The sequence below is a fragment of the Medicago sativa genome, chromosome 6, assembly GCF_051527215.1.
Source record: "Medicago sativa cultivar Bolivia chromosome 6, Bolivia_mono, whole genome shotgun sequence".
In the NCBI taxonomy this organism is placed as follows: Eukaryota; Viridiplantae; Streptophyta; class Magnoliopsida; order Fabales; family Fabaceae; genus Medicago; species Medicago sativa.
This window is the reverse complement of record NC_140754.1, coordinates 97,759,086-97,772,628: the sequence shown is the minus strand read 5'-3', so window position 1 is coordinate 97,772,628 and position 13,543 is coordinate 97,759,086. Positions and strand designations below refer to the sequence as shown.

At 31.5% G+C, this 13,543-nt stretch overlaps 1 long non-coding RNA gene and 1 pseudogene across 1 annotated transcript; both read right to left on the bottom strand.

Annotated features, from left to right (window-relative positions):
* Window positions 1–1,395: 1,395 nt before the first annotated feature.
* Window positions 1,396–1,979, bottom strand: LOC146918741 (cation transporter HKT1;3-like; annotated as a pseudogene).
* A 5,406-nt stretch (window positions 1,980–7,385) lies between these two features.
* Window positions 7,386–8,065, bottom strand: LOC146918740 (uncharacterized). The gene is made up of 2 exons (XR_015014361.1): window positions 7,897–8,065; window positions 7,386–7,767 (listed from the first exon to the last, which is right to left on the bottom strand). It is a non-coding gene; the product is annotated as an uncharacterized LOC146918740 (long non-coding RNA).
* Between the last annotated feature and the right edge of the window lie 5,478 nt (window positions 8,066–13,543).

Genomic DNA, 13,543 nt, shown 5'->3' with positions numbered 1-13,543 from the left:
TACATGTCGACTGAGTGAACCATATTACATTCAAAATTGTTGCGAGAAGTTGTGGAATGGATGTGTTACCAGGCAAGTTAGCTCATCATATTGCTAACAAGGAAGATGAACTTTTGACATGATCATTGGTGGGGTAAGTGTTACTTTTCTGTTATTTTTCATTTTAAGTTGGTTCCTTGAGGACAAGTAACGATGCAAGTTTGGGGTTGTGATGACACTCTGTCATTACTAGTTTTGTAGACACTTTTTCATATATTTTTAAGGTAATTCATCAAGATATTCAAGCTGAAAGCACTCAAAAACGAAGATTTCAAGCCACTGGAACACTGGAAAAATCGGGCCCCGATTTCATGAGTTCGGGCGCCGATTTTCGCAACAATGGAATGGCCAACTTTCTGGAAAAATCGGGCCCCGATTTGGTAAAATCGGGCCCCGATTTCAGGTTCGTCTGGACACGTTTTTCTCATTTCGGGCCCCAATTTTAATGATTCGGGGGCCAATTTTGGCCTGCTTATAAATATAAAACTTCGTTTCTGAATTAAGGGTTCACATTTTTGGAGATCAAAAGGCATAGAAACACATAAGAAGAGATCCAGAGCATCACTGGAGCAGATTTTTATCAAGAATCGTTCATGAATTATTCTTGTAGTATCTCTTTTATCCCTTTCTCTTGTTTAATTGCTATGTGTAACTAAACCCTCCATTGTTGGGGATGAGTAAACCTAGATGAATACCTTTGCCATGTAATTTGATTATGACTTTTGAAGAAACTTATTGAATTGTTTTTCTTATCTCCATGCTTAATGCTTTTATTGATTGATCACCTTTAAATTGATTTACTGTTTATATTGTGAAACGGAAGTGGAATTTATAAACGCTTGAGATAAGAGATCCTTGCCTTTGTAATCTAGGAATAGATGCAAACCCTTGGAACTATTTGAGAATTCTTGATTGTTCATGCTTAATTCTAATCTGCAAATTCAGTAAGGAATTAGATTTTTATTTTAGAATTAAAGGTTCTGTCACTAAGGAATTAGGGCACGAATATTGTAGAGAATTCGGTAACAATTAAATAAGTCGATTCAATTGTGATAATCAGGTTAATAGATTTAGGTAATAATCCGGTGAAACTCATCCCCAACGCTTTTCTCTTATTAAGTTTGAACCAATTTACTTTGTTTAATTTTCATTATTGCGATAAAACAAACCTCGTAACCTTTTGTTCGATTAAGTCACAAATACGATTCAATAGTATAACGCGATCCTCGAGTTCGACACTCGGTCTTACCGTTTTACTTTTACTACTTGCACGATTTCGTACACTTGCGAAAATCGCTATCATGAATTATTGTGTAAAGATTCGTGTGATCTATTGTGTACCTCATTTGTGACCATTTAAACTTCTAGATGAATTTGTTCAACATTGAAAGTGGTTATAGAAGCAAGACGAGCATGAGAAGAAGCAATTTTATCTGGCTCAGTTTTGAGTCTTGATCTAATAAAAAAAAGTCCTACCATTGAGGTAAAAACTTCACCACCTATGAACATTAAGATGGTAATGATGATTAATTGAGGGTTAGAAAAAATTTGCATTTCAACCGTGGACATGCTTGAAACTGTGGTGGCTGAAACGGATGTGAAGAACAAATCTAAATTTTTAGGAGTTTGATCTAAAGGTTTTAGAGCTTTGAGAAATCCAAAACCTAAAGTTGAAAGAGATGTGAAATATACAATTTGAACCCATAAAGGGTTTGTTCTTAGGAGGATGAAACGACAAAAACATGCTGCTAAGAAAAAAATTGATTTGCTTTGACAAGCAAGTCTTGAAGTGATGTGCTACAAATGTGTTGCAACTTTTTCAAGAAACAATTTATGATATTCATTTTTGTCTTTAATTTACACAAGTGACTATTTGTGTTGCAATGAATTCCAATGCAAGTGAGAGTATTTTATTTTGGTACAAAGATAGGGTATTTAAAGAAAGCTTCATATAGTTATAATTGATGTGGTTTTTTTAGTCAAATAATTGATGTGGCTAACTTCTTTTCTCTCCATTTCTTTCATTATTAAAGATTTGAAAATAAAACACAATAATGTAATATTTAATTTGGTTGGTTCAATTATTTAAGGGTTAAATATGTTTTTTATCCCTATAAATATATCAACTTTCCGTTTTAGTTCCTCTAAAATTTTCCTTCAACTTTTAGTCCCTGTAAAATTTCCAATCATTATTTTCGGTCCCTATTTTTAAGTTAATTTTTGTATTTTTTTAATAAAATTGTGCAGAAATGTGTATAATATTCTTAAAATCTTTCCCAAAAAAAATTGAAATTTTTTAACAAAACATAAATTAAATATGAATTTTTAACCGTAAAAAATATAAAAATTTATATTTATTTAATTCATGTTTTGATAAAATTTCTATTTTTTTTTTGAGAGATTCTTATAATATTATAAATTTTTCTACAAAATTTTATTCAAAAATATGAATTCTACATATGAGTTTACTTTAAAAGAGGGACCAAAAGTGAAGATGAAAAACTTTTAGAGGACTAAAAGTTGAAGAAATTTTTTAGAAGGACTAAAACAAAAAACTGACATATTTATAAGGATAAAAACACATTTAACCCATTATTTAATATACTCGACATTAAAACACTTCAAAACTATAGTACTCCTTAACTCATTAAAACACTTCACAATACAGTACTTACTCATTTCACAACAGTAGTAACATTACAAATGGGTTATATTGACGTTTTTTACTCAAGAATATATTGTCTAAACTAGACCAAATTAGTCATTTTTGCGAATTTTGATGGGTTATATTTGGAAGTTTAATTCAATTTTTTTTGGTTTTTTTAACAACCTTACCTCTGGTTGTGCGGCATAGTCGTACAAAATAGTATTTCCTCAAAAGATATTCCAACAATAACAAGAGAAAATAGATAGCAGCAGCACATAATTCAACAATAAGTCAAGCTACCGAGACTTTATTACACTCAGTTGGAAGCATATCAGGTTCAAAGGTTTTTCACAATATCAGGTTAACGAGCATCATTCATAAACAAGCAAATACAAGATCAATTTAACTATATGATTCTCTTAATTTTTTCAAGATAAAAAACATGAACATAAGCCTTCTCCAAATACAGTGTGTAAAAATCATCGAAAAGAACAATACAATATTTTATAGTGTGTGTGTGCGCGCGCGCATAAATAGGAACAATACAAATTTTTAAAAAATAAAGGCATATAAATAATTTTAAAACAACTTTTTGAAACTCTTAATCTACATTATTTTTCTTCATCCAAACTCTCAATTATTGTGGACAATAACATTTCCAATCAATCTCATTCAATAGGAAAAACACAAAAAGGATCTTATCCCCGTGAGATGAAGACGAAGCATGCATTCAGACATCGGTAGTCATTCGATCAACATCAGATGGTACAAAGACGAATCCTACTTTGTTATCTGATCTTGATTGAACGACTACGATGTTCCGAATGCGTCTTTTCCCTGCTGTCGAGGGAATCCAATTTCAACAAAAAGGGTGTTGATTTTGACGATACAAGTTGAAATCAACAAGATGAACATGGAATTATTGAAAGATGATAAAATCTATATAAAAGCAAAATAATACATAATGTATCATACAGATACTAGTCCTATATATAGTTCAAAGTAATAAACAAATTAATTCACAGATATCATAACAGTAATGTTTTATCTTGGTTTTCGGGTGTCAAACATTGATTACGTTTGAACCTTTTTAACCGGTGATATCTTATTTTTTCTTGGGAAGGGAAAAAGTAAGCAAAACCCTTGAGAATCGAGGTCCGGGAGTTGTTTTCGCTACGGGAAGGTGTTAGGCACCCATAACGACTATAGTATCCTATAGGAACCGTCTTCATTTTCTACGCGTGCGCTTTATTTTTAAATGCTATTTGAAAATGATATTAAGCCTAAGAGTGTTCTAAGTGAAGAATTGGAGGGAGAAGAATGTTTTTGGATTTTTATTTTATTTGAATTGAAGGAATTTTGTTCCTTGCCTACGTACCCGTTTAAGGGATCAAATCCACCGTAGTTCTCTTCCAAAAAATGTTTTTGTTTTTGTTGGTTGATTTTAAGTTTGAAAATTGGAGTTTGAAGAATAGAAAGAGGCCTCAAGGGCATGAGATTAGAAAAAGGTGAGGTGAAATTAGTCATTTGCAAAATATGGTCTAAGTATGATTAAAATTCATTAAGTTTTTATTAAGAAAAAGAAAAGGAAAATTCAATGGGACTTTGATCCCAAGGTTTATTAAGAAAAGTATTTGAGTGATGTTGTTCATATATTTTTTGGGAAATTGATTTTTTCTAAGTGTAAACCCTAGGCATTCATCTAAACATACAATCCTAAACATACATCTAAACATGCATATTCTAAGCATACATCTAAAGTGAGGTGTGTGCTTGTGTCGGTGCTTGTGTCGGTGTACATTATTAGAGTCCATTGTCCTTATTACATCATTGGCCTAGATACATTCTACGGTCTTGCAAGAATTTAAATGACATGAAAGTAAAATACAAGATATCCTAAGCTTTTACATTCTAATTTTTGGTGAAACTTAAAGTGCAAGAAATTAAAGTGGAGAAAGAGATGAGATATGGAATGCTTATGATGTATGAAACATGAAACAAAAAAATTAGTAGCACAAGATATAAAGCAAGTCAAAGCTATCATAACAAAAGTAAGAAAATTGTCATAAAAAACAAGCAAAAATAATGTGAAATAGCCCTAAAATCTCATCACCAATGCAAGGCTTGAGTATGACCCATAATCCTCACAATTCAACATACTTTCAAGGCATAAAAATCCAGGCTTTAAAATGAGAATCCAAGTGTCATTGTAAATTTTGCACTTTTTATGTGAATTTAGACCTATTTGCACCATTTATTCACAAAACAAAACTTGCCAAGCAAGTAACCAATCATCACATGCACATGTCCAGTAAAAACACATTCAAACAGTAGTAAAAACTCCACAAAATCATATATCATGAACCGCAAACATTTATCAAGGATTGGAATTAAGTCAAGCAATTTCCATGGATTTTTAACATGAAATTCAAGTAATAAAGCAAGAAAATGTCACAATATTTTTCATCAAGTTTTTCAGTAAAAAAAAGTAACACAAAAACATCACAAAATTATCAAGAAAGTATATGTAAATTTTATGGAATTTTCTAAAACAAATTAGTCATGCCAGGGGTGCAAAGATCACAAACAGTGTGGAAAATAGCAAAAAAAAAGAAGGAAAACGAAACTTGCAGGACAAAAAGGCCCAAGCCCAACCCTAAACGAATCTGGATCTCCAGGGGAGACTGTGGATCGTTGGATTGATCCAAATGGATCAAACCCTAAATCCTACGGCTACGAAAGAAAGCCAAGTGAACCAGAATTGAACCAGGCCGGTTCAGGGGCTTATAAAACCCCAAACCTGCCGGTCCAGTCCATTTCCTACGTTCACTTCTCTCTCTTCCCTCATCCTAGTGAGAGAAACTCTCACCTCTCTCTTCTTTCTTCTTCGTCCTCCACCGCCGGTTTCTGGAATGAAACGGCTGGAGACGATGAAGATTCATCGGAATCTTCATTGTCACCGCCGTGAATTCCAGATTCCGGCAACACTCAAAATTCTACGATCTATTTGGATCTAAACCCTAACTTATACTATTTTTCATTCTGATCACGAATCTGAACTTAAACTTTCAAAATAAACGGTGAATCATCCTAGATCTATATGTTAGGGTTTCGACTTTAAACTTTTTTCAATCTTTTGGACTTTTTCGAACAAACAAGTCTTACAACTTGTCGATTTGTTCAGATTCACCTTTTATTTTTGACTTTGAGCCTTCGATGATGATTAAAATAAGAAAACGAGGAGGTTCTTGAGTATACCTGTGGAAAATTGGAGATACGAACCAAAAGAAAAAGGAGAAAAGGCGTTGAAGCTTCTTCTTCGTCTCTGAGGTATATTTTGATCGAAACTTCGAAAATAAATCGAAGTTTCTCTGTCTTCTCACCCTTCGTCTCTGTGATTTCACTGGTTCTTTCTTCGATTCCCTCTCTTCTCACTTCTTTGTCTCTGTGATCACACCGTTTCGCCTCTTAGGTGATTCGGCGTTGGAATTGCAGGGCTTTGCGTTCGATGATGAAGATTCAATCTGAATCTCTGAGAACTGCGAGACAAATCCCCTTTTCTTTGAACTGTTTTTGGATATGATTGTTGAATTGCACTTTCTGATGATGAAATTGGTATGATTTTTTGTGAATTGATGTGGATTGATATGAATTTGAGGATTTTTGTGGCGGTGATTGATTCTGTTGTGGTGGTTTGAGTTTGTTACGGTGGTTTTTTGATTCTGTTGTGGTGGTTTGAGTTTGTCACGGTGGTGACTTGGGAGAGAGAGAAATTCTGTTAGACTTTTGGTGGTGATGTGTCACTGAGTGATTGATCCTGTGTAATTGGTGATGTGGCCTTTATATAGGCTGACATGTGTGACCCTGAGCCAATGAGGAAATGCCACCTGGATTTGGACTAAAAGCTTCGGCTTTGGACTTGAAATGTTTTAAGGACCTTTCTGCAAAATAACAAACAAAAGGGACCATTCTGCAATAAGACTAAAAAGTAATTTTAAGACAAAAAGGACCCAAATGCAATATTAAAAAAAAAGGACCAAAAATGAAATAAAAGGACCAAAAATGAAACAAAAGAAGAAAAATAATAAAATTGGAATAAAATTGGTAACTTTGACTAAACGTAAAGTGAGACGATTAAAATTGACAAAACGGACTAAAACGAACCAATGGCTTAAATGAGGTACTTCAAAGTAACCTCTCTCTGCCGAAATTTCGTGTGAAATGACCAAAATGCCCCTGGGGCTAAAACGACTAAAAATGACCCAGATGCAAATTTTAAAATGGATTTTTATCAAGAAATTAAAGCAACAATCTTATACAAACAAAATTAAAAGACTCAGAGACAATTTTAAGAGTTTGAACAGGGTTTTGACGTATGAAAAGACTAAAATGCCCCTAGGGGCAAAACTGACTCAAAATGACTTCAAATGCAATTTTTGAACTGGATTTTGACATAGAATGAAACAGGGACCTATTCAAGCTACTTGAAAAGACTCAAACAAAATTTTTTTTTTTAAAAGGCTGAAAGAAATTTTGACATAGGAAATGACTAAAATGCCCTTTTTCATGAATTTTGCAAATTGCAGAGAAAGATGTAATTGATCAGAGACATATCAAATGACTTGAAATACAAGAAAAGAGGAATTTAGTATTTTTAGGTCCAAAATTAGGGTATAACAAGTAAGAAACAAAACTATAATTTTCTTTCTGTGCAACTAAAATTCATTAAACACAATATAGTAAATTACTAAATCACTCCCAATCAAACCAATAAATACGAAGGAACATAAGCCTTCTCCAAATACAGTGTGTAAAAATCATGGTAAAGAACAATACAATATTTTATAGTGTGTGTGCACATAAATAGGAAGACTAGATATATTACATTTTCAGTTTCATCGTTGAAATCACCAACAAGATCAATACGCAATTTTAAAACCCTAACCCACAAATTAAGAGAATGTTCGAACTTGGAATGAATGAGTATTTGAGCAATCAGTTCAAGAATTGGAAAAGGAATGAAGAAGAAGAATGAAAATCCATACCTGCGATCGGACTGCAATCGGAGAGAGGAGACTCAGCTGCATATATAATACGAAAGAAATAAATAGTTAGTGAAATATGGCTTCACCAAACCAACAATAACAAGAGAAAATAGATAGCAGCAACACATAATTCAACAATAAGTCAAGCTACTGAGACTTTATTACACTCAGTTGGAAGCATATCAGGTTCAGAGGTTTTTCCCTATATCAGGTTAACGAGCATCATTCATAAACAAGCAAATACAAGATCAATTTAACTATATGATTCTCTTAATTTTTTCTAGATAAAAAACATCAACATAAGCCTTCTCCAAATACAGTGTGTAAAGAACAATACAATATTTTATACAACTTTTTGAAACTCTTAATCTACATTATTTTTCTTCATCCAAACTCTTAATTATTGTGGACAATAACATTTCCAATCAATCGCATTCAATAGGAAAAACACAAAAAGGATCTTATCCCCGTGAGATGAAGACGAAGCAGGCATTCAGACATCGGTAGTCATTCGATCAACATCAGATGGTACAAAGACGAATCCTACTTTGATTGAACGAGTACGATGTTCCGAATGCGTGTTTTGCCTGCTGTCCAGGAATCCAATTTCAACAAAAAGGGTGTTGATTTCGATGATACAAGTTGAAATCAACAAGATGAACATGGAAATATTGAAAGATGATAAAATCTATGTAAAAGTAAAATAATACATAATGTATCATACAGATACTAGTTCCGAAAACCTCTGAACCTGATGTACAAACTAAGGTGGCATTTAGCCTGGGAATGGGAAGTTTTTTCCCACCATGGGAAAGCTCCAATTTCCATGACATCTGTCAGTTGAAAACTTGTTGGAGAAATAAAACAAAAAACTGAAAAATTGTTTTTTAATTTTGTTTGTTTTTTCTAATGTACCTCCTCTTTCTGCTATTGCTTCACTTCTCCTCACTTCTATTCATTCATTTCCTTCGACCCTCTTCTCCAACCTTCTCTCCAACAGCTAAAACCAAAATTCAACATATGCATGGATGAATACCATCTTCATTGTTGAACAATCAATCTTCAAACAGCAACCAATGTGAGTTTCTGGTTCATCGGTTTCGTCACCGCGGAAGCATTATTGTTACAAAGCTCGTGCTGGTGTATAATTGAAGGATCCGAATCCGGATCTGAGAGTTTATTTACTTTTCGGATCTTGATCGATCCATCAGAAGTGCTTTGTTTCCCTTTCTTTGTTCTTTAATTAGAAACCGTTTAATTTCAGTGTTTTTTATTTTATTAAGTTCAATTGAAATTGCTTCCTTGGTATTGTTTCTTTGTTTTCTGATTATGCTGTTGAACGATTTATGTGAATTTATTTACATAAATCTGGTGGCGTTGCAAAGATGCATGAGGATCTGGGTTTCCAATAAAATCTATGAATTAAATTGATGTAATTTTTTTTTTTAGGGAAGGAAAATTTGTTATTAATAAACTAATTAATTGCACCTATTAATTGATGGAGAGCAAGAAATTTGAGCCGCTTTAGCTATTAGCTGGTAAATTAATTTGGCTTAATTTGGCGGTGCTGCGATCAACTAGTGTCTAGAAATTATTCACTTAAAAAAAGAAACTTTATCCTTAAAAAGATGTTATTTCAAAATATGTTATTGTTTCAAAATATGTTATTATTCACTATAAACAAAATATGTTATTGTTTCAAAAAAATAAAATATGTTATTTAAGATAGTAAGTAATTTTTTCAAAAACAAAAAATAATAATCATGTTATTTGAAATATTATGTCTTTTTTCCTTTCAAAAAAATATTATGTCTTTATTAAAAAAAATTATAATTTGATTTTATATAAACAAGGTTATTTATGCCACACATAATTAATGTCAACAAATATAATTTTATATCACATAAAATAGTCCACATAATTTAATTTTTTGTCACACATTATTTATCTTTTTAATCAAATTTCAAAAATTGCTTAGTTCCTTCTCAAATTTAATGTGGCAACATATGAAAAAAAAAAAAGAAAACGTACGAGCGAAAACAAATTAGCTGTGTAAGAAACAACTAAGTCCAAAAGATATTTCTAAAGCCCATTATTTAGTACAAAATAAATAAATAATAAAACAAATGATTTATTGTTATTAAATTATTTTTGTGGGGTCCATGAATTGGTCACACAATATTCAACAAAAAGTATCAACAATTACTAGGTAATTAATCTTGACCATCCAAATAAAATACTATTATATCAATGGCTAAAAGTGCAACTTTCCCATCATGGGAAAAAACTATCCATTCCCATACTAAACCTCCACCACAAACTAAATATAACAACAGAAAATACATAGCAGCACATAATTCAACAATAAGTCAAGCTAGCTACTGAGACTTTATTACACGGCAGCATCGGTTATCAAATATTATATCATTCGTATCCACTATATAAGATATATTTTCTAAAAACGATCCTAAAAACCCATGTATTGATTTATCTATCATTAGGTGAATGATCGTAAAAATGATCCACCAATCAAACTCGTGAAAAAAAGTTAACAAACATCATTCACCTAATGATAGATAAATCAATACAAAAGAACAAAATAGTTGGTGAAATATGGCTTCATCAAAAAGCTATACGACAACAATAGGAATCAAAAAAGAAAACAGGATGGAAAAGAAAAACCTCTGAACCTGATATGGTTTTATCAAACTAACTATAACAGCAGAAAATACATAGCTAGCAGCACATAATTCAACAATAAGTCAAGCTACTGAGACTTTATTACACTCAGCAGCATCAGTTATCAAATGTCATATCATTCGTATCCACTATATAAAATATATTTTCTAAAAATAATCCTAAAAACCCATGTATTGATTTATCTATCATTAGGTGAATGATGTTTGTTAACTTTTTTCATTCACCTAATGATAGATAAATCAATACGAAAGAACAAAATAATTGGTGAAATATGGCTTCATAAAAAAGTTATACGACAACAATAGGAATCAAAAACGAAAACATGATATGATGGAAAAGAAAAACCTCTGAACCTGATATGGTTAACAATAGAAAATAGATAGCAGCAACACATAATTCAACAATAAGTCAAGCTACTGAGACTTTATTACACTCAGTTGGAAGCATACCAAGTTCAGCGGTTTTTCACTATATCAGGTTAACGAGCATCATTCAAAAATATGAATTCTACATATGAGTTTACTTTAAAAGAGGGACCAAAAGTGAAGATGAAAAACTTTTAGAGGACTAAAAGTTGAAGAAATTTTTTAGAAGGACTAAAACAAAAAACTGACATATTTATAAGGATAAAAACACATTTAACCCATTATTTAATATACTCGACATTAAAACACTTCAAAACTATAGTACTCCTTAATTCACAATACAGTACTTACTCATTTCACAACAGTAGTAACATTACAAATGGGTTATATTGACGTTTTTTACTCAAGAATATATTGTCTAAACTAGACCAAATTAGTCATTTTTGCGAATTTTGATGGGTTCAATTTGGAAGTTTAATTCAATTTTTTTTGGTTTTTTTAACAACCTTACCTCTGGTTGTGCGGCATAGTCGTACAAAATAGTATTTCCTCAAAAGATATTCCTCAGTTATTTTTACTGGTTGAAAACAATTATTTGTATGTATCTTTTTGTACTCTGAGAGGATTTTTAGGCCGAACAGGACCTCAATCAAAGAAGATCCAAAGAAGACGTAAGTACCTTTGTAACGTTTGAGAAATGACCTAGCCACCTAACACCAAACCCTATTCAATATGACCTCGAGTACGATATAGAAACAACCTTGGTCCTAAAGTACCATTTTGGAACACTTTCATTTTCAAATTGCAATATGACATTATATTGGTATATCAAGTGTAAATAATATGTCCCATATTTAATGGAAAAATGAATGTTGAAAACTTTATAAATAAGAGAACTCATAAACTTAATGTCTCTCGCTAATATGATTGTTCAAGGCCCGATATGATGATCTCCTGGAACCCCTCACGATGCAATAGTGATATCAGAATCGAGGTTCGATGAAGGGTTCGACTGGCTCCTTATGTCGAAAGTCTTCCGCACAAGGCATTCAGGCGTTGAGTTTTGTTGAGTTCCACCAACGGCGAAGCAAATAGATATGGATGAAAAAGCTTATGTTTGAGACACATATAAGACGCACACTTGAGGGAGAGATGTTGTATATCAAGTGTGAGTAATATGTCTCATATAATCGGATGGAAAAGTGAATGTTGAACACTATAAATGAGAGCATCCATAAATCGAATGCATTAAGGTTTTGGGTTAAAGTATGATGTCACTCTAACTTATATGATTATTCAAAGTTCAGTATGGTGATCTACGAATCCCCTCATGACCCGAATCATTAACATCTTTTTTTTTTTTCTTTCTAAATTATACTCTTATCAATTAATCTAAAAAAAAAAAGGAGAGAGGGTAAACAGATTAATGGGTCAATAGACTTGTTTATTTGATTCAAATTTGTTTATTAATCAAAATTATTTCTTGTACAAAATAATTTTAAAAGACATACACGTAGAAATAGATGGAGTAACTGATGAATAATTTGTCATGTAAATACAACTGAGTTGATAAAACATTGTAACAACATTGATATAGTGAGATGCATATTTGAAACTACAATTTCTCACTTATTTGCACTTAGTGAATGCGAGTTTCCCGTTAAACTCTCTATGATAAAAATTAAGAATAATTAAACATGATTTGATTAAACAAAAAGCAATGAAACATAATTAGAATTATTTAGGATATAATCATTTCTTTTGACAGAATTATTATTAGGGTTAAATATGTTTTTGGTCCCTATAAATATGTCAACTTTTCGTTTTAGTCCCTCTAAAATTTTCCTTCAACTTTTAGTCCCTATAAAATTTTCAATCTTCACTTTTGGTCCCTCTTTTAAAGTAAACTCATATGTAGAATTCATATTATTTAATAAAATTTTTCACAAAAATTCAAAATATTATAAGAATCACTCCAAAAAAAATTCAGAATTTTTTAACAAAACATAAATTTAATATGAATTTTTATATGTTTTAAGGTTAAAAATTCATATTTAATTTGTGTTTTGTTAAAAAATTCTTTTTTTTTTTTTATGAATTTTTTTTAGAATATTTTACACATTTCTGCACAATTTCATTAAAAAATACAAAAATTAAATTAAAAATAGGGACCAAAAGTAGTGATTGAAAATTTTATAGGGACTAAAAGTTGAAGGAAATTTTTAGAGGGACTAAAACAAAAAGTTGACATATTTATAGGGACCAAAAACATATTTAACCCTGATATAATTCTCCCCGCGTATAAACCGTGTGTCCAATTATTGGTTATAATATTAACTCACCTCGTACATAGTTTTGGCTTTTCCACATACTATTGGGAGTTGAATAATGGACCTTCAATTTCAATATACATGTACTATGATATACGGATGCATAATGCCTCCATGTTGCACATGGATTGGTGGCACAAAAGGAGAAACGAACCTTCAATATTGTTATTCTTTTAAATATCACTACATTAGTAGTCATCTAATCAAATAATAGATTATTAAATAGATAAAATGAATTACTCCCTCCGTCCCGGAATATCTGACCCATTTTCTAAAAAAAAGTGTCCCAAAATAACTGAGTCATTTCAATTTTCAATACAACTTTCATCATTCCCAATACAATATAACACTAAATAATACTACTTTTATCATTCCCAATACAATATATTCCACTTTCCCCTTTATTTATACATTTTT